The sequence below is a fragment of the Aotus nancymaae genome, unplaced genomic scaffold (assembly GCF_030222135.1).
Source record: "Aotus nancymaae isolate 86718 unplaced genomic scaffold, 86718_ANA_hifiasm-v0.15.2.pri h1tg000075l, whole genome shotgun sequence".
In the NCBI taxonomy this organism is placed as follows: domain Eukaryota; kingdom Metazoa; phylum Chordata; class Mammalia; order Primates; family Aotidae; genus Aotus; species Aotus nancymaae.
This window is the reverse complement of record NW_026988490.1, coordinates 519,995-543,614: the sequence shown is the minus strand read 5'-3', so window position 1 is coordinate 543,614 and position 23,620 is coordinate 519,995. Positions and strand designations below refer to the sequence as shown.

General features: G+C 39.6%; 1 protein-coding gene and 1 non-coding gene across 8 annotated transcripts in view; one reads left to right on the top strand and one right to left on the bottom strand.

The window, feature by feature from the left end:
- SNURF (SNRPN upstream open reading frame) overlaps window positions 1-23,620 on the bottom strand; it is a 267,460-nt gene that overhangs the window by 181,825 nt on the left and 62,015 nt on the right. The window lies entirely within an intron of this gene.
- LOC135271203 (U6 spliceosomal RNA) lies at window positions 21,392-21,498 on the top strand. Its single transcript, XR_010339306.1, has one exon. It is a non-coding gene; the product is annotated as a U6 spliceosomal RNA (small nuclear RNA).

Genomic DNA, 23,620 nt, shown 5'->3' with positions numbered 1-23,620 from the left:
TCCCCAGGGTTTCTGAATTGAAGATTTGTGTGAAGAGGAAGGCAGCATGGTTGGAACAGGGTACTGTATTTGGAGTTCTCTAATGTGTATCTTAATATATAGATTTTTGTTCATTTAAATAATTTTAACAGGGAACTAATATAGGGAGACACATCACAACATTTTTATAGTGGATTCTGTAGGGTTCTTTTAAAGTATGTATAAATATTAAAATATATGCATGTACATACACCTCTACTAATTTACTGAATGCTTTACAAGAGACATTTGAAGTAGCAAGTATCAGTATTCTTCATTTACAGATGAGCCTAACTGCTCAAAGTTACATCGTAATTTAGTTATAAATGTAAAACTATACTGTGAGTTTTTGAGCAGATCCTCCCTAGAAAGCTGTGACTTATTATTAAGATCCTGATAACCCACAGAGATTTATTCAGCTGCCAACAATGTACAAACTACAGACTTAGTTATGGGCCATTGATTTTTTTTTTTTTTTTTTTTGAGTCGGAGTTTCGCTCTTGTTACCCAGGCTGGAGTGCAATGGCGCGATCTCGGCTCACCGCAATCTCCTCCTCCTGGGTTCAGGCAATTCTCCTGCCTCAGCCTCCTGAGTAGCTGGGATTACAGGCACGCGCCACCATGCCCAGCTAATTTTTGTATTTTTAGTAGAGACTGGGTTTCACCATGTTGACCAGGATGGTCTCGATCTCTTGACCTCGTGATCCACCCGCCTCAGCCTCCCAAAGTGCTGGGATTACAGGCGTGAGCCACCGTGCCCGGCCTGGGCCATTGATTTTAATAAAGAGAAAAAGATTTATCCAGCACAAAAAGGGGAATACTAAATGTTGTTCTCTATTAAGATAAGCAATGGGAAAAGTAGGCTCCAGTCTTTTTAAAAGAGCTTGAGATCATCATATCTTCATTATGGCCATGAGGATATTCAGCCAGGCTGCCCTTCTCTATCACTCAGAAGAATTCCCGTATTATATAATTATACTTATTGAAACAGATAAAGGACATTGGGTAATTAAGAATTCTTCAGCTTGATTTTTCCAGAAGTCTTGCCTGTAAAATGTAGATAGTCGCTCTGAACACATTCAGGTAGGTAGAAGTTGTTAGGATCTTAACTTTAGCAGTGAATGAAGTGAGCTTATTTTATCTCTGCAGCCTCCCATATACCTATGTCCAACCTCTGGTTTGTGTTTGGAAAGAATCAAATAGAAATTAAAAATCAAGATAACTAACACAAATTATTTATTAATTTATATAAGCATGCAGAACTAAATGTGATGTAGTTCAAATATTTATTTATTTTAGTGTTGTATGTTTGGGAGGAGCCTTCAAGGTATCAGAAAACAAAATCCAACTACTCAGTTGGAAACCACAGTACACGTACACATTGAATTACTAGTTCTACTCATCTATGGAATCATCTTCAGTTACTACACATTTCTACATATTTGGTATGTATCATTTAGCTTTTGGAAGTTTTCAGATACTTCTTAATACTCAGTACTCCAGTTTCAGTCTTGCCAGGACCTGCACCAGTTACATAGAAGAGAATAATTTTATTTTCTGTTTGTTTACCTGTGTTCAGAATCCAATGAAAGAGCAATAAAGTGGGATTGAGGATATCTAGGTTCTTGTTCCAGATCTACCAAAAAATAATTGTGTCTCCTTGAGAAAGTATTAGCCATTTTGGGGTCCCTTTACTTTTCTTTGTTTTGACAGAGTCCTATTAGACTCAAAAATATGTGATTATTACTAGTAGTTATGTCACTGGCATTGTAGTAGTTTATATGGCATTGGTATTTGAAAACAAATAAACACAATTACATATGAAGCTGTGCAGCATCTCTTTAGCTATGTTTTTGGAGCTTCCTCCATTTTATAGATGATAAAATGACAGAGATAGAGCAGAAGTGGAAGGGTTGACTGGGGGCTCCCAAATAGATGCAACTAGAACATATTTCCTTCACTTACTGAACACACTTAGCTAACACATAGCCTGCTGAATATTAATATTGCATTTTAAAGGGGGGCTATTCTTATAGACCAACCAATAGCAGAACATATTGAAATTCTTAAAGATCACCTAACCATGTGAGATTTACAACTATATTTTCACATAAGGCAAGTTGTATAAATGCCAAGTAATCACCTGAACTTCTGGCTACTTCTCAGAACTAAAGTTCTGAACCTCTTGAGGTTTGCTTCTTGCTATCTTAAGTTTATACCAGATAGCAAAAAGCAAATCAAGGAGAAAATAGAAAATTTCTATTTCAAACTAGAAAAGTGGTTAACTGGATTTTAATACCGAATAATCATTTATATATTTACCTACGATACATAAATGTATTGTACCTATGAATCACCTTATCGGTGGGAAATGTAAAAGAATTTGATTCACAGGCTGTTGGATTTTTCTATTTTCCCACAAAGACTTTGACTTTCTGAGGAGGAACTATATTTCACTATCACTTGTAATCAGAACCTAACACAATGTCTAGGAAAAGGGTCAATGAATATACAATAGATGAATTAGAAGACAGAGACATGAATTTTCTTTCAAAGGAATACATTCTTAAGAAAGTGCCAAGACATGAATAAATATAAAAAATTACTTCTAGTTACAAAGTGGCAGTTGACATATAAATGATACAGACAAGGAGGAGGCATAAAACTTCTTAAGGGATTTTCATAAGATAAGCCATTTAAAGAAGGGAGAGATGGCTTTTGAGTTAATCAGGGGAGAAGTCACAGAAAACCTGGTCTGTGGCCTAAGCTTGAGTTTAAATCAAGATTGTAATATGATTATATTACAGGTGAAGGTAATGGGATAAACTCACTGCACTAAGATTTGCAGAGCTTATGGTGGTTGTCCAAGATCCAAAAACGAATACATTGTGGACCAGAATTCCAATGAAGTCCTGATAAACACTAAACTCCAAGATTTTTATGTGTTATTATGTTGCCTTTAATAATATTTTTTTTGGTGGTATGGTAGAAGCTGGCTTTAGAATGTGGTTGAAAAATAATGGCATTGAAGAATGAATGGTCTTTGTCCTATTTTCAATGAATGTGAAGAATACATTAAAAGGTTCAATGAAAAGACTAATCAACAAGAGTGACATTAACAAAATATCAGACTAGGAAACTCCAAGCTCTGGAAATACCAAAAACACAGAAGAAAGAAACAGAAACTCAGAAACTGGCTCTACTGACCTTATAGAAACTCTGGAAAATAGTCAAAGTTTTAGCAAATAAACACATACTCAATCAGGAAAAAGCCACCTTCAAATCATAAGAAATGTTGTATTACTTTTCACTTGCCTTTACCCAAATTTCCATCTCCCTTCTTGTGTATCATGGTCTTGGCCTGGGAGAAATTACAGCCCAGTTACTAGTTCCCCCACCTCAAACTGCAGAAAGTAGAGAATATTTTATTTGCAATGTTCTAACCTCTCTGGGTGCCGCTTGAAGGACTGATTTCTATTTCTCCTAACTCAGATTTCAGGTGGAAAAAATGTCAGCTTTCTGCTTGTCAAAGCTTCAGGGAGGCTATAGATCTGATGATGCCTGGGATAAAAGGTTACAGGTGGAGATATACAATAGACCATCTAAGACTCAGAGGGGATTCAAAGGTGAGACTCCTTGGAAAATTAAGACATTCAATGGAAGCCATGTATATGGAAGAGTCGAAAAGGCCACTTTCAGGCCCAGGAAAGATGTGTACTCAGAAAAGCCCTAAGAAGACCTTAAATTTCACCTTTAGATGATCCCTAGAATCAGAGAAAGTCCAGCTAATGGGTGAAGGACTGTAAAAATAGGAGATGTGGCTATTTTTTGAACGTCCAGTTTTCAACAATGACATATCACAAGGCACACAAAGAAACAGAAAAACATGACCTAATTAAAGGAATAAAAGTAACTGACAGTAACCACTCCCGAGGAGTCCAGAAAAAAATAATGAAGAAAGTGAACAGAGTTTAAGGTAAACATGTGACACCATCAAAGCGACAATATATGCATTATGAGAGTTCAGGAAGCCAAAGAGAGAGAACAAAGGCCAAAGGGATTAAAGAAATAATGCCTGAAAACTTCCAAATTTGATGAAAGATATGAATCAGTAAATCCAGTAAGCTCAATGAACTCTAAGACAGATCCAATGACATCTACACTCAAACACATTATTACCAAACTGTTGACAGACAAAAAACAAAGAGAGACTCTTGAAAGCAGCAACAAAGAAGCAACTCCTCATGTATAGGTCATCATCAATAAGATTATCAACCAGTTTATCAGACAGCAACTATGGAATCCAGAATTGGTAGGATGATATATTTAAAGTGTTAAAAGAAAAAACAAAAACCCTGTCAACTGAGAATTATCTACCAAAAATGTCCACCATGATGAGGAAAAACTAAGATATGTTCAGACAAAGAAAAGCTAAACTGTTTATTATCACTAGATCTTCTTTAGAAGAATTGGTAAAGGTAGTCTTCCAGATTGAAATGGAAGGATGCTATACAGTAACTCAAAGCCAGCCTTTCTCAGACTCTTCTAAAAAGTTGAAGAGGAGGAAATAACTTTCTAGCTTATCCTATGAGGCCAGCATTACCTTGATGCTGAAGCCAAACAAATATACTATGAGAAAAAGAAAAATACAGGTCAATACCTCTTATGAACATAGATGTCCAAATAAAAAAAACTTCAACAAAATATGAACAAAGTGAATTCAGCAGCCTATTAGAATGATTATGCCCTATGACCAAGTGTCGTATTTCTGTGGCTAGCTGCATTTTAGGATGGCAAATAGAAAGGTGATTTTCATCATTGGAGTTTATTGAATTAATGCATTTTCTCATCCATTTCAGAGAGTTCAGGGACTTAAATCCAGGTTGCTCACCAGCAGTCCTAGGAGGCTACCCAAATGAGTAGCCTCATGAAATTAGAGCAGGGATACCCTAATCCTTCTGATCCTTTTTCCTGAAGGAGATAGCCAGATTTCATTGGCTACAGCCTTAAAGGCATAGTTCAATTAATTAAGAGAGTCAAAAGCAGGGGATTGTTAGTTAAAAAAAAAAAAGTTTATTTTAATATTTAATGTTCCTTCCGTTTAAAGAGAATTTGACTAGTATACTTTTTGACCTCTAATCCTGGGTAGATGAAATGGCCTTACTAGAAAGTTGCAATGAACAATTGGCCATGCTTTGTTCTGCTCTTCTTTTCTTCATCTTTGGAGTAAGCTTTCCTATAGAGACAAAAGTCTCTGCTTCTCCATACTACATAGGCATGTGTCTTATATGGGCATGCCTCTCTCCCATGGGTCCGTCTAGAACCAAGTGGCTGCAACAAAGTGGCCACGTGTGTATAATTCTGGAGTTTAGTTAGCAGAGTCACTTGGCTAGCTCATTAAACCATGTTTTCCAACATAGGCTCTATCAATAAAAAGGTGACAATCAGTGCTGGCTAGAATGTGTAAAGCCTAGGGAAAATGAAAATTCAGGATGCCTTGTTCAAAATGCAAGGAAAAATGCTGTTAAAAGCATTTTCACTGAGTTGAATAGCATTTCTGCAAACTAATGTTCACCTGGAATGTATGAATATAACCTTATCTGGAAATAGTTACTATTTTTTTTTCCAGATATAACCAAGTTAAGATGAGGTTGTACTGGATTAGGGTGCAAGAAATAATGACTTGTATTCTTATAAGGAGAAAGAGATTTGGAAACACACATATAAATAGAGGGAAGATAGCCATGTGGTGATAGAGGCAGAGATTGAAGTAAAGCAGATACACTGTTAAGGAATGCCAAGGGTTGTGGACAGCCACCAGAAACTAGACGAAGCAAGGAATGATTCTTCCATAGAGCCTTTGGGGAGAACATGACCTTGCCAACATATTGATTTTCAGAGTTTTATCCTCCAGAACTGTAAAAAAACAATTTATGTTGGTTATGCCACATAGTTTGTGGTACAGTTGGTCCTTCATATCCACAGCTTCCACATCCACTGATTCTACCAACTGGGAATCTAAAATAACAATACAGCAAGAAATAATACAAATAAAAAAATACAGTATAACATCTATTTACATTGCAATTGTATTGTAGTTTGTATTACAAGCAACCTAAAGTTGATTTAAAGTATACAATTATGTGGGTTACATGTAAATACTAAGTCATTTTATATTAGGACTTGGGTATTTGTGGACTTCGGTATTTGCAGGAGTTCTGTAACCAGCTCCTCTCAGATTCTGAGGGACTGCTATATTTTATTATGGAAGCCCTAGGAAAGTAGTACAGTACTAACAAATGAAGAGCCAGGTGTGGTGGCATACACGGAGTCCCAGCTATTTGGGAGGCTGAGGTGGGAGGACTGCTTGAACCCACGAGTTTTAGGCTGCACCCCATGATTGTGGCACTGCACTCCAACCTGGACAACAGAAAAACAGACTGTCTCTAAAAAGTAAGTAACTAAGTAATAAATAAATGAAACATGAAGCTTTTTCCTTTCTTCTGCAGTCTCTCTACTTTCATTGTTTTTAGTACATTTGCTACTTGATATTTGTTAAGTAAATAAAAGTTAAAATTTAAAGTTATTAGCATTAATTTTAACATTCCTCTCTACATCAGTGCTAGTTTTACATGTAAATACAAGAACAGTTATCTGATATGCAAAATTTCCAAAAAGTAACACAATTTCTGTTTTGTAGCTTGTATGTGCACATGTATTTTTTTCTTTTTCCTTTGTTTAACAATTGCAGTGGAAATGCTGCATAAAAATAACTCAAATGTTTTTATGTCACTTCTTAATATGCACACACACTACCCAAACTCTCTATCTTCAGCTGACTGATAAGTAAGAAAGGACTAAAAGGAAAAGCAGCTATGGGTTTCTCTCCTTTTCCCCTTTTTTAAATGTCATTAATTTCAGCATAAGTGGTGGCTAATACTGGAAAATAAAACAAATCAGAAAGAATGTGATGGAGCATGGCCTCTTGGAGCTGTTAACACCTTACTCAGTCATAGATGACTAGTTGATGCTTAGCATTCAATAATTTCTTATAGTTAATTTTCAGTCTTATACTCATTGCAGCTAAGGATTTTAGGCACTGCTATGAAGGATTTTAATAGAAGAAAAGTAGACTCATCTGTTTTGGAACAAAGTTTATCAGTTTGACCTTTGGACCACCTGCATGAGTCTTATCCTCCACAGACATTGAATGCCCCTCCCCTAACTAAGTTGTACACTTTTTTTTTCCATTATTCTTTTAAATTTATTTATTATACTTTAAGTTCTGGGATACATGTGCAGATTGTGTGGTTTGTTACACAGGTAGTATACACGTGCCATGGTGGTGATGTGCTGCATCCATTGCCCCGTCATCTACAGTAGGTATTTCTCCTAATGATATCCCTCCCCAATCCCCCCACATCCTGCTATTACTCCCCTAGCCCCCCACGCCCCAGGCCCCAGTGTATGATGTTCCTCTCCCTGTGTCCACCTGTTCTTATTGTTCAACACCCACTTATGAGGGAGAACATGAGGTGTTTGGTTTTCTGTTCTTGTGTCAGTTTGCTGAGAATGATGGTTTCCAGTTTCATCCATGTCCCTGCAAATGACATGAACTCATCCTTTTTTATGGCTGCATAATATTCCCTGGTGTATATATGCCATATTTTCTTTATCCAGTCTATCATTGATGGGCATTTGGGTTGGTTCCAAGTCTTTGCTATTGTGAACAGTGCCACAATAAACATATGTGTGCACATGTCTTTATAATAGAATGATTTATAATCCTTTGGGTATATACCCAGTAATGGGATTGCTGGGTCAAATGGTATTTCTAGTTTTAGATCCTTGAGGCATTGCCACACTGTTTTCCACAATGGTTGAAATAATTTACAATCCCACCAACAATGTAAAAGCATTCCTGTTTCTCTACATCCTCTCCAGCATCTGTTGTCTCCCGATTTTTTAATGATCGCCATTCTAACTGATGTGAGGTGGTATCTCAATGTGGTTTTGATTTGCGTTTCTCTAATGACCAATGATGATGAGATTTTTTTCATATGTTTGTTGGCTGCATAAATGTCTTCTTTTGAAAAGTGTCTGTTTATACCCTTTGCCCACTTTTTGATGTTCTTTTTTTCTTGTAAATTTGTTTAACTTCTTCATAGATTCTGGAAATTAGCCCTTTGTCAGATGGGTTGATTGCAAAATTTTTTTACATTCTGTTGGTTGCTAGGTCACTTTTTTTGATAGTTTCTTTTGCTGTGCAGAAACTCTTAAGTTTAATTAGATCCCATCTGTCTATTTTGGCTTTTGTTGCCATTGCTTTTGGTGTTTTAGTCATGAAGTCCTTGCCCATGCCTATGTCCTGAATGATATTGCCTAGGTTTTCTTCCGGAGTTTTTATGGCGTTAGGCCTCATGTTTAAATACTTAAACCATCTAGAGTTAATTTTTGTATAAGGAAGGGATTCAGTTTCAGCTTTCTGCATATGGCTAGCCAGTTTTCCCAACACCATTTATTAAATAGGGATTGCCTTCCCCATTGCTTGTTTTTGTCAGGTTTGTCAATGATCAGATGGTTGTGGTTGTGTGGCATTCTTTCTGAGACCTATGTTCTGTTCCATTGGCCTATATCTCTGTTTTGGTACCAGTATCATGATGTTTTGATTACAGTAGCCTTGTAATACAGTTACAATATAATATAGTTATAGTCATATGGGGCCAGGCATGGTGGCTCATGCCTGTAATCCCAGCACTGTGGGAGGCTGAGATGGGTGGATCACCTGAAGTCAGGCTTTCAAGACCAGTCTGGACAACATGGTGAAATCTTGTCTCTACTAAAATTAGAAAATTAGCTGGGTGTGGTGGAAGGTGCCTATAATCCCAGCTACTTGTGAGGCTGAGGCAGAAGAATCGCTTGAACCTGGGAGACAGAGGTTGCGGTGAGCTGAGATCGCCCCACTGTACTCCAGCATGGGCCACAGAGCAAGACTCCAAGATTACATCTCAAAAAAAAAAAAAAAGCTTGATAGTGCCTGCAGAAGGCCACAAGACACTGAAAAAGAAAGCAATGATTACTTGTCAACCTTAGACTATGCATGTGTCACAAGAATGTTTTGCTCATCATTTATACTTTCCCTAATGTCTCTTAAAACCTCTGATTTGGAGACACAACCCAGTAAGGGGGACTTAGAACATGAGTTCAATGTCTTTTCTAGGTTGCCAGCTGTTCCTATAAAGCTAAATTTCATTTTCACCAAAAGCTTGTCTCTTGAATTTCTGCTTTCAAGAGATAAGTGGTCCTTGGTTTGATAACATCATCTATCATCTATCCATCCATTCATTTTCTTGGTTCTGTCTCTCTGAAGAACCCTGAGTAATACAGAATTTGAATACAGGAATGGTTAGAGAAGAAAAAAAACATAGGAATGTGTCTTTAACTGGCTTTGGCATTTCTAAAATTATATATCTAACCTTATTATAGCTAAAAATGCTAAGAACTCTACTTCTGACTTTACAGAGAACACTGACATTCCATGGCATGAACTGTTTGCTTATAGAGAAATGCAAATAACTGCATTTGATACTCCTATTCAACCACTGATAGGAGGAAAGAAACTTGGTGATTTTGACATCATAATTTCAAAAATTTTTGAAAACGAAGGCATACATGACATTGGTTGGTTGCTTCTAATGTTGCTGAGAAAAATGATTAAAGAAAAGGAACTCTCAGGATTATCTATGCATCAATAACCTTAGAACTTCCAAAAATGCCCCAAGTGAGAATAATTCTCTTGTAGTCACAGTGCTGAAATTTCTAGAAATCAAACACAAGCCCTCATCATGTGAATGGCTAAACTACAATGAAAGTTGAACTTTTGGCCTAGTAAATGAGGGTATTAGTTAAGAAAAAGGGGTCCCTGTAAATAAGATGGGAACCTTAGGGAAAACCTTGATGAGGTTGGAGACAATGAGCTCTGAAATTCTGATGAGTCTTGTTTGGAGCATATGTAAGTTTCACCCTCACCCCAATGGCAGTGGCCTCCCACCCACAGTGGTATAGGCCTTTTCATCTCTGTCTGAGGAAATTAACTCTGCATTGCACTGGGAGAAGGGTAATGAACTCCCCTGAGGCAGATGCAAAGCAATCTAATGCTGATTCTCTTCAGGGCCCACTCCCACCACTGATTTTGCTTCCAGACTTAGAACTAGAGTCAAGTCACAGCAGGCATTTAAAGGTAATACATAAAGTGTGACCCTTGAGAAGTTTCACTATACTCCAAAAAAAAACTAGCTGAGTTTTCCGATTTACACAAATACAAATCTGGAGAACGTGTGGAAACACGTTAAGTGTTGGGTTAATGGTGGGGAGAGCATAAAGTTTATTGATATGAACTCACTAAGCAGATTCTGCTTTAAATGTGCAGCTTGAGGATTTAGAAATTATGTCAGTAGTTTGACTGGTTGGCTGAAATATAGTTCAAAAGATGGCCCACCATGAGCAACTCGTAGATCTGCTATCTCCCCTGGATTACTTTGGAAGAAGGAATTTGTGGGCTTGGGAATATACAATGAGAGGGTAGATTTGCCATTTAAAAGCAACTTACTCACATTAATAGACTCCAGAAGACAAACTATTTATCAGTACTTTGTTAAATAACTTTGTGTGGGGAGGCCAAGCACTACTCAAGAGCCCCCTAATCTCTCTTTTCTGTAGGCCAGATCTTGTAACAAAATTTACAGTTCATCAATTGGAAAATGTGAATGCAGTGGGAATAAAGGGAATGCAAGTGACAATAAAGGGGGTCTTAGGGCCAAGTAGCAGCCCTCAATCTTCAAAGGCAAGGTAGTTTTAATAAAGTTAATAGACAGTAAAGGCAAAACAACAATCAAATTTATCTGATTCCTATTGATCTATGGTGTTGGCCACTTAACCGTGAGTGTTGTAATTGAAATATGCACAAAACCTACTAAATGCTTACTTCATCTGAAGAAGCAGAAAACTTCAAATAAAATCAACAAGAATCTGCCTCACATTATAAAATCCAGAGAATCACAGCACCTCACTCAATCCTCACACTTTAGCCAGTTTCCAGGCCCAGAACTCCTTAAAATAAGGGGCAGTCAGGTCCCCTTGAAAAAGGATCCAGGTATACTACCAGAATGTTATACTGTTAACACTTTTCCTTCCCTAAAAGAGACTTGCAACATTTTACTAGGAAAACTGTGCTCTGATAAAAGAAAGTAAGAAATTTGGGGACTACTAGACACTAGCTCTGAACTGACATTGATTCCAGGAGATCCACAACACCACTGTGGCCCTCTAAGAGTACCTTCTTATAGAGGTCAGGTGATTAATGGAGTTTTAGCTCAAGTCTGACTCACAGTGGATCCAGTGGGTCCCTGAAGTCATTCTCTGGTGATTTTTCAGTTCCCAATCCATAATTGGAATAGAAATACTTAGTAGCTGGCAGAACACCCACATTGGTGTCTTAAGTGAGGGCCATTATGGTGGGAAAGCACAAAGGAAAGCCAATGGAGATGCTTCTACATAAAATAGTAAATAAAAAACATAACCACATTCCTGGAGGAATTTCTGAGATTACTGCAACCATGAAGGACTTGGAAGACCAACATGGTTATTCCCACTAAATCCCCATTGAACTCACCTATTTGGCCTATGCAGAAGACAGGTGGATCCTAAATAATGACAACAGAGTTCCGTAAACTGAATCAAGTCTTAACTAAAATTTCAGGTGTTGTACAAGATGTAGTTTCATTAATTCAGCAAATTAACACATATCCTGGAACTAGTATGTAACTCTTTCTGTTCATAAGGTTCAACAGAACAGTTTGCTTTCAAATGCCAAAGAAGGCACTACACCCTCACTATCCTATGTGAGAAGTATATTAACTCTCTATCCCATGTTACAATTTTGAGGCAAAGAACTTGATCAATTTTCACTACCATAGGAATCATGCTGGTCCATTTCATTGATGGCATCATACTGATTGGACAAAGTGAGTATCAAGCAGCAACTACACTGAACATTTTCATAAAATATTTTCATGTAAGTCAGTGGGAAATATATCTAACTGAAATTCAGGGGCCTTCTACTTTAGTAAAATATGTAGAGGTTCAGTGGTGTGGGGTATTTTGAGATATTTTTTCCAAAATGAATGGCAACTGGTTGCATCTGGCTTCACCTACAACCATTACATTAAAAAAAAAAAGCACAAGGGCTAGTGATCCTATTTGGATTTTAGAGGCAACACATTTCTGTTCTGGGTGTGTTATTCTGGCCCATCTACCAAACAACTCGAAAAGCTTCTAGTTTGACTGGGGCTGAGAACTCAAGGCTCTTCAGCAGTCCAGGCTGCCATGCAAGCAGCTTTTCCACTTAGGACATATAATTCTTCAGATCCAATGGTACTTGAGGTATCAGTGGCAGAGACGGAGTTCTTTGAAGCCTTTTTAGGACCCCACTGGTAAATTTTGGAGCAAGGCCCTGTCCTCATCCACAGATAACTAGTCTCTTCAGTGTCAGCTTGTGGCCTTATACTGGGTTGTAATAGAAATAAAATGAAAGATTGTGAACCACCAAGTTACCACGCATCCTGAACTGCCCATGATAAACTGTTACCTGACCCAACTAGCTATCAAGTTAGGTGTGCACAGCAGTACTCCATCATCAAATGAAAATGGTACATATGTAATTGGGCCAGAACAGGTCCCCAAAACACTAATAAATTACATAAAGGAGTGACACCTATGCCCAGGGGGTCCATTCCTGTGGCACTGCCCACTTCTCCTAGCTTGCACCTATGGCCTCATGAAGAGTTCCCTGTAATCAGCTGACAGAGGAAGAGAAGACTAGGACCTCATTTACAGCTGGTTCTTCAAGATATGAAGGCACCACCTGAAGGTGGAGAGTGGCAGCACAATAGCCCTTTCTGGGGCATCCCTGAAGGAGAGTGGGGAAATAAATCTTCCCAGTGGATAGAAATCAGGCAGTATAACTAGTTGTTTGGATGGAAAATTATTAGAAGTGTGCTTGTACACTGATTCATGGGCTTTGAACAATAGTTTGGTCAGATAGTCAGGGACATAAAAATACATAATCAAAACATTTTTGATGAAAAATTTTCAAAAGAGGCATGTGGGTAGCCCTTTCTTGGTGTCAAAAAAACCAATATGAAGACATTTTTGTTCCACATAGATGACCACCAAAGTTTACACCAGTGAAGGATTCTTTAATAATTATGTGGATGGGATAGTACATTCTGAAATACTGGTCAGCCTCTTTCCCCAGCTCCCTGTCGTCACCCAGTAGGGTTATGAATAAAGTGACCATGGTGGCAACAATGGATACTATCCATGGGCTCGTCAACATGGCTTTCCACTCACCAAGGCCAACCTGGTGACAGCTCCTTCTGTGTATACTCCAACTGTCAGCAGAGAGACCAACACTGGATCCCTGATAAGGTACCATTCCCCAGGATGATCTGCCAGCTTCCCAGTAACACTTTGATTATACTGAACCACTCTCATTATGGAAGGGACAGAGGTTTCTTTTTCTTACTGGAATAGACCCTTACATTGATTATATATTCTTCTTTCTTACATGCAGGTCTTTTGCCAAAACTAGCATCCATAGATTTAAAGCATGCCTTATCTAGAAGCATAGTATTCCACACAGCATTCCTTTTGAATAAGGAACTTACTTCACAGCCATAAAATTGTGGCAGTGAGTTCATGCTCATGATGCCCCTTAGAGATGAAGTAAATGCCATGTATAAGTAAGTGTAACCATCCTATGTGGATGCCAACCCGCCTTTCCTCAGTTATCTTGTCCTTTGTTCCTGATAAACTCACTGTATTATAAAATACTGGAAGTAGATGTTTCTATTTATAAAAGTAGAACACAATTATCAACACAAGAATGAGAAACCAATAAAGACATTCACCTCTATTTGTTTCCTTAAATGCCTCCAGTTTCCTTTAAACTTGGGAATTTCTGTTCTTCTCTACATGAATGCCACAGTCTAAGTAGCTGGCATGGAAGATAGGGTTACTCTTTGCATGCAGAGAAATGAAGTTAAATGGTGCCAAGTTGCAATACAGTAGATGAGAAGGTTTTCTTTTTAAACCAATGTTTGACACTGAATTTCTCTGTATACAGTACTAAATACCAGGGGCCCTCACTGTAGCCATACCTGGCAAAACCAATGCAAATCTGTTAATTTGGCATCAGTAACTGTAAATATAGTATTTTTGCTCTGTTGGTTGCTCACATAAATACTGAACAAATGTCTCCTATTGTTCAATAATAGTTTTAGACCATTCGACTAGAGATTTTCTTAACTGTAAAGTAGACATGTGACATACAGTCTGTGAGATGCACCCTGTGGGAATGCTTCCTTCAAAAGATAACGTGTTCCTCTCAACACATGCATGTTGGCACACTGCAGGTCTGTTGCCAAAATAAACTTGGGTCCACTTGCCTGGTTCAACAAGAGCAGATATCCATAATGAGGTTTCTAGCAACAGCAACAGCAGCAGCAGCAACAAAACAACACATTTACTGCAGGGCACCAAATAAAAAGAGTTCAGGCAGCTCATGCTTAAGACCAAAACTACCAGACTGCTTACAGGTAGAGGATTTTAAAGACACAGAGGCAGGGGTTATACACAGCCATCAATCAATATATTGAGGTTACACATTGGTTTTAGCCTAAGAGGATGAAGTATCTTGAACTGGGGCCTTACAGGGTATAGGGGTATTCAAAGATTTTCTGATTTGTGATTATTTAAGAAAGTAAAATTTCTCACAAAATTTGGGATCAGCAGAAAATAATGTTAAATTTGGCTCACAGACATAATCTCCTGTAGGCCCCTCAGGAAGAAATTCAGAACAAAGAATGGCAGAGGAGTTCACTTCATAGATTCCCCTTATCTGAGGTCTACATGCCAGTGCATCCATTTGGTAGAGGTGCAAGTTTCTGAAAAACAACTCAGGGACGTATGTTAAGCTTTGATTTTTAGTTTTATAAGGAACCAAACATTCTCACGACTCTCAATTTCTTGCTATTGTTTTAACCTTCTATTACCTTCTTGCTTATCAAGTGCTAATGTACTTCTCAGAGGTAGAGATGTACCTCCAATTTCCCTGGAGGGAAACACCCTCTACTGCCATGGCTGGGTCACTGTTTTTAGGACCCTGGAGTACTTCTCACAACTGTGCCAGTTTTTTATGGGGAAAGGAAACATGTGAACTATTCCATAGGTTATCCAAAGGGCTTGGCACTATGCTTATAGTGCTTAATGTTGTTTATGTGAAAAAAAGCTTAGCAACATATATGGTAAGTATTTAGGAAGTCCTGAATCCAACTTCTCGCTGCCCTTTTTGTCTGCCTAATTCACCATTTAAATTTGTTGTCATTCAGTCACCCTCTACTAGGGTAGTAAATACAGCAGAACGTGGACTTGGGATGAAGCTGATGTGCCGGTGGGAGTGTGGTGAGGGGTGCTGTGCTAGCTGCTCTAATCACCAGCCTGCCCAAGGAGCTTATTCTGTGATCTCTTTGGCTGTCCCACTGTGTGGTGAGATTTGCACAAGTGTTCCTTTTAGGACCATGAGTGATATTACTTGCACTGCTTATATGAAGCTAGAAAAGTCTTTCAACCCATAGAGGTCTGGTTGAAGGATTTGAGCAGTGCAGAACAGAAGAGAGACAATGAAAAAAAGTTGTAATCACTGTTTCAAGAGGGATGAGTAGTATGGATACAGAAACCAAGCCAGGAGGGGAAACAAGGTCTCTGTCCTGGGGCACATCCCAGGTAACTGTAGAGCCTATAGGTATGAACCCATTACTAAGAGAAAAATGGTCTGTTATTGCAGTGCTGTTTGGACTGTGTACAAGTTAGGTTACAAATTTTGACCTCTGGATGGATGTAATCAATACTAGTCTTCAATGCAGTTAGACTCATTTTGTCAGAGGTCTGGAAAATTAGAAAAAAACACCATATGTCCAATCCTTCATGCTTTTAGAAAATCAGGATTCATCCCATAAGGGGAGACACCAGCTGCTAGCTATACCAAGGGACAGAATGGAAAAAAGGCTCTTCAGAAGCCAGAGAGACAAACTCAGGCAGAAAGGAATGAAGAAGATGTAGGACTTTTAAATGTCCTACACCCAGCTGTTTTAGCAGCTCTGGCCCCCACAGCCAAAATGCACCTGGCCTCTGCTCTACCCCCAACAGCTCCCACTGTGGTACCTCCAAACGGGGCCCTTAACGCTGGCCTCTGCGTTGACCTGGATTGCCCTGATGCTACCAAGTGAGGCATCAGACCTAGAAGAGGGAGCTACTCTGCCACCTCAGTATAATGAGAGAACAGAGATGGCCTCTCCCTCCAATGCTTGACAGGGTACATGATTTAGCAAGGAATTTCCATGGCAGGAGCAAGGGAATTCCCATTTACAAGGATGGCCATGGGTGGCTTGGATGTGAGTGGGCAACCTGTCAGATATTACTGGATGTCCAGGCCATTTTCAACATCTAACTTGTGATATGGAAAAACTCCACCCCACTTTAAGGGAGGATGTCCAGAAGATGACTGATCTCTGTGTGTCTATCTGTGCTACCCACCAGTGTACCTGAGCAGATGTGCAGTCTCTCCTAAACATGCTTCTGATTGAAGATGAAAGAAGCCTCCATGAAAACAAATCCAAATACCCCAAACCTGAAGGGACTACTCTGGGTGCAAACCCTAATTGGGGCTCTAATTGATAAGGGGACATGGCCCGTCTGGAATATTCACAAACCAATCATCCTTACTGGACTCAGGAGGGGAGTACCAAAATGAAGGGCTTTAAAAAAAGTTCACATAGTCATGCAAAATTCAAATGTGAACCAGTTTGAATTGTTGAAATGTATTTACCAAGCTTCTGTAGATACACTCACAGAGAAAGGGAAGACATTAAAATTCAAGACTAATATATATGACTTTCATTTAGCAAAACATCCTTTACATAAAGAGAAGCGTAGAAAAACAGGAAGACTCACTAGGAATGATCCCTTCCCAGCTTGAGAGACAAAAGAAACAGAAGTTGCAACTATAAATGTAGAATGAACAAGGAAGCCTCTGCATCAGAACTCGAGGCAAGCCTCTGGACCACACCCAGTGTGCCTACTGTAAGGAGGAAAAACACCGAAAGGATGACCGACCCAAAAGAAAGGAACAAGGGGCCAGAAAAAAAGGATCTGACAGGGAAAAAGCCCACAGACAAATGATAGAGCAGGGTCACTGATCTGACAGGGATGCCTGGGGGCTCTCCGTAGTCCCTCAGAGACAATTAAAATCTCCCCAGAGGAACCCTGGGTACAAGTGACAGGAAAAAATTAATTGATTTCCTGGTTGATACTGGGCAAACTATTCAGTTCTTAATACCTCAGGAGAAAAAGCACCAAAATGATTGTACCTGTGATAGGAGTTGCAAAAAAAAAAAAGCAACAAAAGGCTTTCCTATGTTTAGAATGCAAACTAGAAAGTTTGGACCTAAGGCACTGCTATTTCTATAAGCCAGAATGCCCAATTCCCTTGCTAGGAGAAGACCTATTACACAAATTAAATACTCAAGTAATTTCTCCCCAGAGATATAACTCCACCTGCAGGTCCTGCTAGAGCAAGCATTGCAACAAAGGTGTTACTCGTTTGCCTTAAGAAGAAAAAAATTCTCCCTCAGAAGTCTGTGAGAGCGTGGGTAATTGTGAATGGGCAGATGGAATCCCAGAAAAAGCAGTATCCAGCCAGAACATATAGAAAAAAGAGAAGGAGCTACTGTGCCCCAGGTGGGGTGGTGAATGAAAAACAATCAGTATACATTAATAAAGGAAGTCTTAGAAAGAATACAGCCTGTCTTGGAAAAACTTGAGAAGTGGACGGATTCATCCTTGCAGATCCCCATGTAATAGCCCTATTGTGCCTGTAAGGAAGCTACACTTCTACAAATATCAATTTGCCCATGACCTGAGAGCCATTAATAAAATAGTCTTGGATATTCACCCAATGGTTCCTAACCCATATACTCTGCTGACTGCTATATATAGAAATTATGAATGCTTTTCAGTGCTAGATCTAAAAGATGCTTTTTTTCTTCATTCCAATTGAAGGAAAGGCCCAGCAATTATTATTACTATTTTTTTTGAATGACAGGACCCAGAGACTAAAACAATCTTTTAGTAATGTTGGACAGTGGAGCCTCAATGTGTTAAAAAATGCACCAACAATTTTGGGGAAATACTGGCAAAAGACTTAGGAGACCTACAACTAGATTAAGGAGTCTGGCTACAACACATAGATAATTAATAGCCAGCCACAACTACAGGAAATGCCTAGCTGACATCATCTTAGTTCTAAATCACCGGGTACAATATAGACACAAAGTATTCCCAAGACGCCCAAATACGTAAGTAGAAAGTAACCTGTCTTGGCTTTAGGTTAAAGCAAGGCCAAAGGAGCCTGATTTCTGTCCAAAAACAGGCAACAGAAGCCATAGAGCCCCAGATAATGGGGTTCTTAGAAAGGGTTGGCTTCTGCCAGATTTGGATTCCTAAGTTTGGACTAATGACTAAAACCCTTTACGAATCCCTAAAGGCAATAGACTCATTGCCCCTTCTTTGGACATCTAAAGGCCAACAAGTATTTTATACCATCAGAGAAAAGCTGATATCAGCTCTGGCACTGGGGTTACCAGATTCCCAAACGCTGTTCAAATTCCATATCCAAAAAAAAAAAAAAAAATAGCATAGGTCTGGGTGTGCTAACCCAAATGCTGGGAGATGCCCCACAATCCATGGCCTATTTCTCTAAACAATTAAGCCAAAGATTAAAAGATGACCCCCACCCCCGACTTTCTCTGGGCGACAGCACCCACTGTGAAGCAGAAAATTTTACTCTGGGACAGCCAGTTACTGTGTTTGTACCCCATCAGGTGCTGACTCCACTAGAACAAAAGGGAGGCTACTGGCTCACTGTGGGGTGAATGGGCAGATACGAGGCCATCCTCTTACAAGATCCAAATGTCACCCTACAAACCACCATGGCTCTAAACTCTGCCACACTGCTCTCAGCTGAAAAATAATCCTGGGTTAAAGCATGACTGTAAATCCTTGATGTAGCTTATTCAAAATGCTGGACCTGTCAAACCAGACGATGAGTGCTCTGTCCTTGAACTACACTGATGGGAGCAGCTTAATGAAAGATGTGCACAGAGCCAGATGTGCCGTGGTGACTACCAAAATGGGTAATAGAAGCCCATGCCCTTCCTGCAGCTATCTTTGCACCAAGAGCTGAGTTAATTGCTCTTATATGAGTCTTTAGAATCGTCCCAGAAAAAGGGAGTAAACATTTATTCTGATTCCATATATGCCTTCCTGGTAATGCACACCCATTGGGTGTTCTGGAAACAAAGAGGCCACTTGCAATCAGAAAATATGGACATTAAACACCCAAAAGAAATTCTGACCCTAGTAGAGGCAACTGCCTTGCCTCTCTTTCTTGTTACCCTCTATCTTAAAATGGGAATAAAATGTGCCATAAACTCTGTGTGAAGGGTGAGTGCATGTGTGGGTGAATGGGAGTTTCAAGGGCCTGCCCTTGAAATTCTGATTTGTAGCTCCACGGTAAAAGCTACGGAGTTCGAGAGGGCTCTCTTCCTGCGTTTCCATGGATAACTCATAAGGCTAATTGCCTTGCCTGATCAGGCTTCCATCACGCACTGCCCCAACACCAGAGAGATAATTCACGAACAACCAAAGGTAACCAGGCAGCTGGCAAAGCAGCAAAATGAGCTGCTTGGGAAGCACAGATGCTGGGGCATGAATACTTCATTTGGAATTACTAGATTTTAAACCTCATTTACACTAAACAAGATGCAAAACATGCCTGAGCCAGGAATTTGAGAAAAGAGATTCCAATTCCCCCTGGAAAACTGAGAGTTAACAGGATGATGATACTCCCTCAAGGCCTTGGTTTATCCAATCTCAAAACACCTACATGAAGGAATGCACTTACGGGAGAAATGCCCTCGCCAACCTAGTGCAACCACATCTCAGTAGCCCATACTTCCAAAATATCACTTGGAAAATTACACAAGGATGCATCTGTGCACTAAAACAATCCCAAGACAGAATGCAGCCCTCCTAACAAGGGGATATAGTACAAAGGGCTGAGTCCCTTCAAAGACTGAAAGGTAGGCTTCGCTCACATGCCTACCTGGTTATGTGAGCCAAGGAAAGATATGAAGTTATTAATAAGAAAAAAAGAAGGAAAGATAAGCGATATGCTTTAGTTAACATGAAGTTCCCAATTCTAGAGTAATAAGCACATACTTCATCTTTGCTGAAACTACCTGAACGGGTGTAGACAGTCGCTTTTCTCCAAAACAAAACAGACTACTGGGTCTGCAGGGGAGGTACCCCTTTCTCCACTCCTGACCTGCCACTGCACATCCGAGCTACTACCTCAAGTACTTGGAGTTATTTTTACACATAGGACAAGAGTAAAAATTATCACCCATTTCCCATCTACGATTACAGTACCACTCACCATGAGTGCTCCACTTTTGGGGAAAGTTAGAAACATATCGTCCATCTGGCTCGTAAGCAGATTAATGTCACCCCCTCTATAGGCTATGCTGTATATGACAACACAGGATGGCTGATGATGGTGCAAATCCAGGCAAGGGGTCATGTACATCTATGCATCCAAAAACATAAGAGCAACACATCCCACACTAGCAGCCTGGCTAAGGGAAGGTTACCTCTCAGCAATGTGGCCAAACTCATCAACTGACTAGTAATATGTGGCTAGGATGGCAAAATAGCATCAAGCTACATGGTACACGCTCTCCTTTCTCCTGGAGTTAGCTATGGGTCTGGGGCAGTCATAGCTGTCTTACTTAGACAAAGGCAGTCAAAGCTGTCTAACTTTCCCCAAAAGTGGACCCTACAACTGGACTGGGAGATACACCCGGGGGTGCCCTTACCTATGAGGACACATCCTGTGCCATCTGGACGCTCTCCCTGACAATGGGGAAAAGATGAAAGCCAGACAACACCATCAAAAATGGGCACCCTGGTGGTTCTACTCACTAGCTGTCTTTTCCTCCCAGACAGCAAATACAGATGTAGAATTATAAGTAAAGACCCTAAGAGTAGAACTGTTGCTTGTAATAACACCCAACACAACATTACCCTTCTCACTGAAAAACTCACAGATTAGATAAGTAGCCCTACAGAAGCCTATGAACTTAGATATCCTAAATGCAGCCCAGTGTGACACTTGTGCATTAAGACTGAATAGTGCGTGCTCACTTCAGCAGCACATATACTAAAATTGGAATGATACACAGAAGATTATCATGGCCCCCGCACAAGGATGACATGCAAATTCATGAAGTGTTCCATATTTTTAAAAAGAAATGAACAAAGTCTCCAAGAAAGATGGGATTATGTGAAAAGATCTAATTTACATTTGACAAGTGTACCTGAATGTGACGGAGAGAATGAATCCAAGCTGGAAAATACTCTTCAGGATATTATCCAGGAAAACTTCCCCAACATAGCAAGGCAGGTCAATATTCAAGTCCAGGAAATACAGAAAACACCACACAGATATTCCTCGAGAAGAGCAACCCCAAGGCACATAATTGTCAGATTCACCAGGGTTGAAATGAAGGAGAAAATGCTAAGGGCAGCCAGAGAGAAAGATCGGGTTACCCACAAAGGGAAGCCCATCAGACTCACAGTGGGTCTCTCAGCAGAAACCCTATAAGCCAGAAGAGAGTGGGGGCCAATATTCAACATCCTTAAAGAAAAGAACTTTCGACTCAGAATTTCATATCTAACCAAACTAAGCTTCATAAGCGAAGGAGAAATAAAATCCTTTATGAACAAACAATTACTCAAAGATTTCATCACCATCAGGCCTGCTTTACAAGAGCTCCTGAAAGAAGCACTAAACATAGAAAGGAACAACCAGTACCAGCCACTCCAAAAACATACCAAATGGTAAAGAGCATCAACACAATGAAGAAACTGCATCAACTAAGAGGCAAAACAGCCAGCTAGCATCAAAATGAGCCTGATTGCTCAGATGGATAACATAAATATATGGGTTGACATTCTACTTTTAGGTGTAAGTTGGAATCACACAAAGAGCAACTTATTTGCAGATTGGCAGAGACTTTAGTCTTTCTACATAATCAAATTGTTGGATACATGGAGAATTGTCACTTTCCTCCACTTCTGGGTTGCCCTGCCATATTCAGCTGGCCAAACTAAGTTTATGGGGACTTTATTATAACTTGGAAACTGAAAATTATAAACATACTATCTCTTTTCCCAGGTACCACAGTCATACAGGCCTTAGCCCCTTTGGAAAGACAAAACGACATTTAAAAAAAATCTAATTAGGAAAGCAAACTTCACCCAATGTTAGGTTATACTGTACACAATGGGCTTGGGCAGATGACAGGTGTTCAAGGCGAAGTACCTCAATGTTTCGAAAAGTACAATAATAGTCACCACCAGACTGGAACCCATGATATGGGATGGTTGCCACCTCAACAAGATAATCAGAACCTTCTTTTAACAGACCAAATGTCGATAGAATGGCAACATAATTTGCCAAAGGCTTATGGAGCTCACAGCTGGCCTGGCCATACTTACCTTATAATTGGACTGGAAGGTGTATGGCAGTCATCCTTATCTCCCAGGATGTAATCTCAACAAATTGGACTCTCTCCCATCTAACTGGGAAATTGTAAAGGCTAACCATAGGAAACAAAAACGGGCATCTTGATGGTTCTACCCAATGACTATATTTTCCCCATGGGTGGCCACGATGAATACTGAGTTGCAAGTTCAAGCATTAGCAAAGCACATGGATGCAGCTTTTAAAAATATGTCCATGCCCTTACCCTCCTAACCGAGGAAACTTAGATTGGGCAGGCCTTACAAAACTGTATGGCTTGGGATATTTTAACAGTGACTGAAGGGGGAACTTGTGCTTTGATTAAAACCAAATGTTGTATGTATGTTCCAGACTAGTCACACGATGTTACCCAGGCTTTGAAAGTTTTATACACTCATATCTCTGCCACTGATGTGCTGTCAGTCAACCCGACCCCCGATCATCTTGGTTTCAACAACTTGCCAGTTCTTGGAAAGCCTTCCTGTTTAGTTTACTTAGAATAATTTTACTTATTTTGCTTTGCTGTTGTGGAATATATTGCAGGTGTACTCTTTGTGTAGGAATGCAAGATAAGCTTACTCAAAGATTTCTTATATTGGACACTTATTTATATTCCAGATTTCACCTTTTGTCTGGACTCAGAGTTACAAATGACCATCACCATAAGGACGCTTTCTGACTGAGCTCTGCTCTACTCTGAATAGGGTAGAGATCCTAATACTTAGGAACATAATCACGCCTGATCATCATGAAGAAATTACAGAAGATGGATCTCCGTTCCTCTGCAGCCCTTAGGATTAACGGTTCTCTTGTAAAAGGGAGGAGGAAACATGTCAGAGA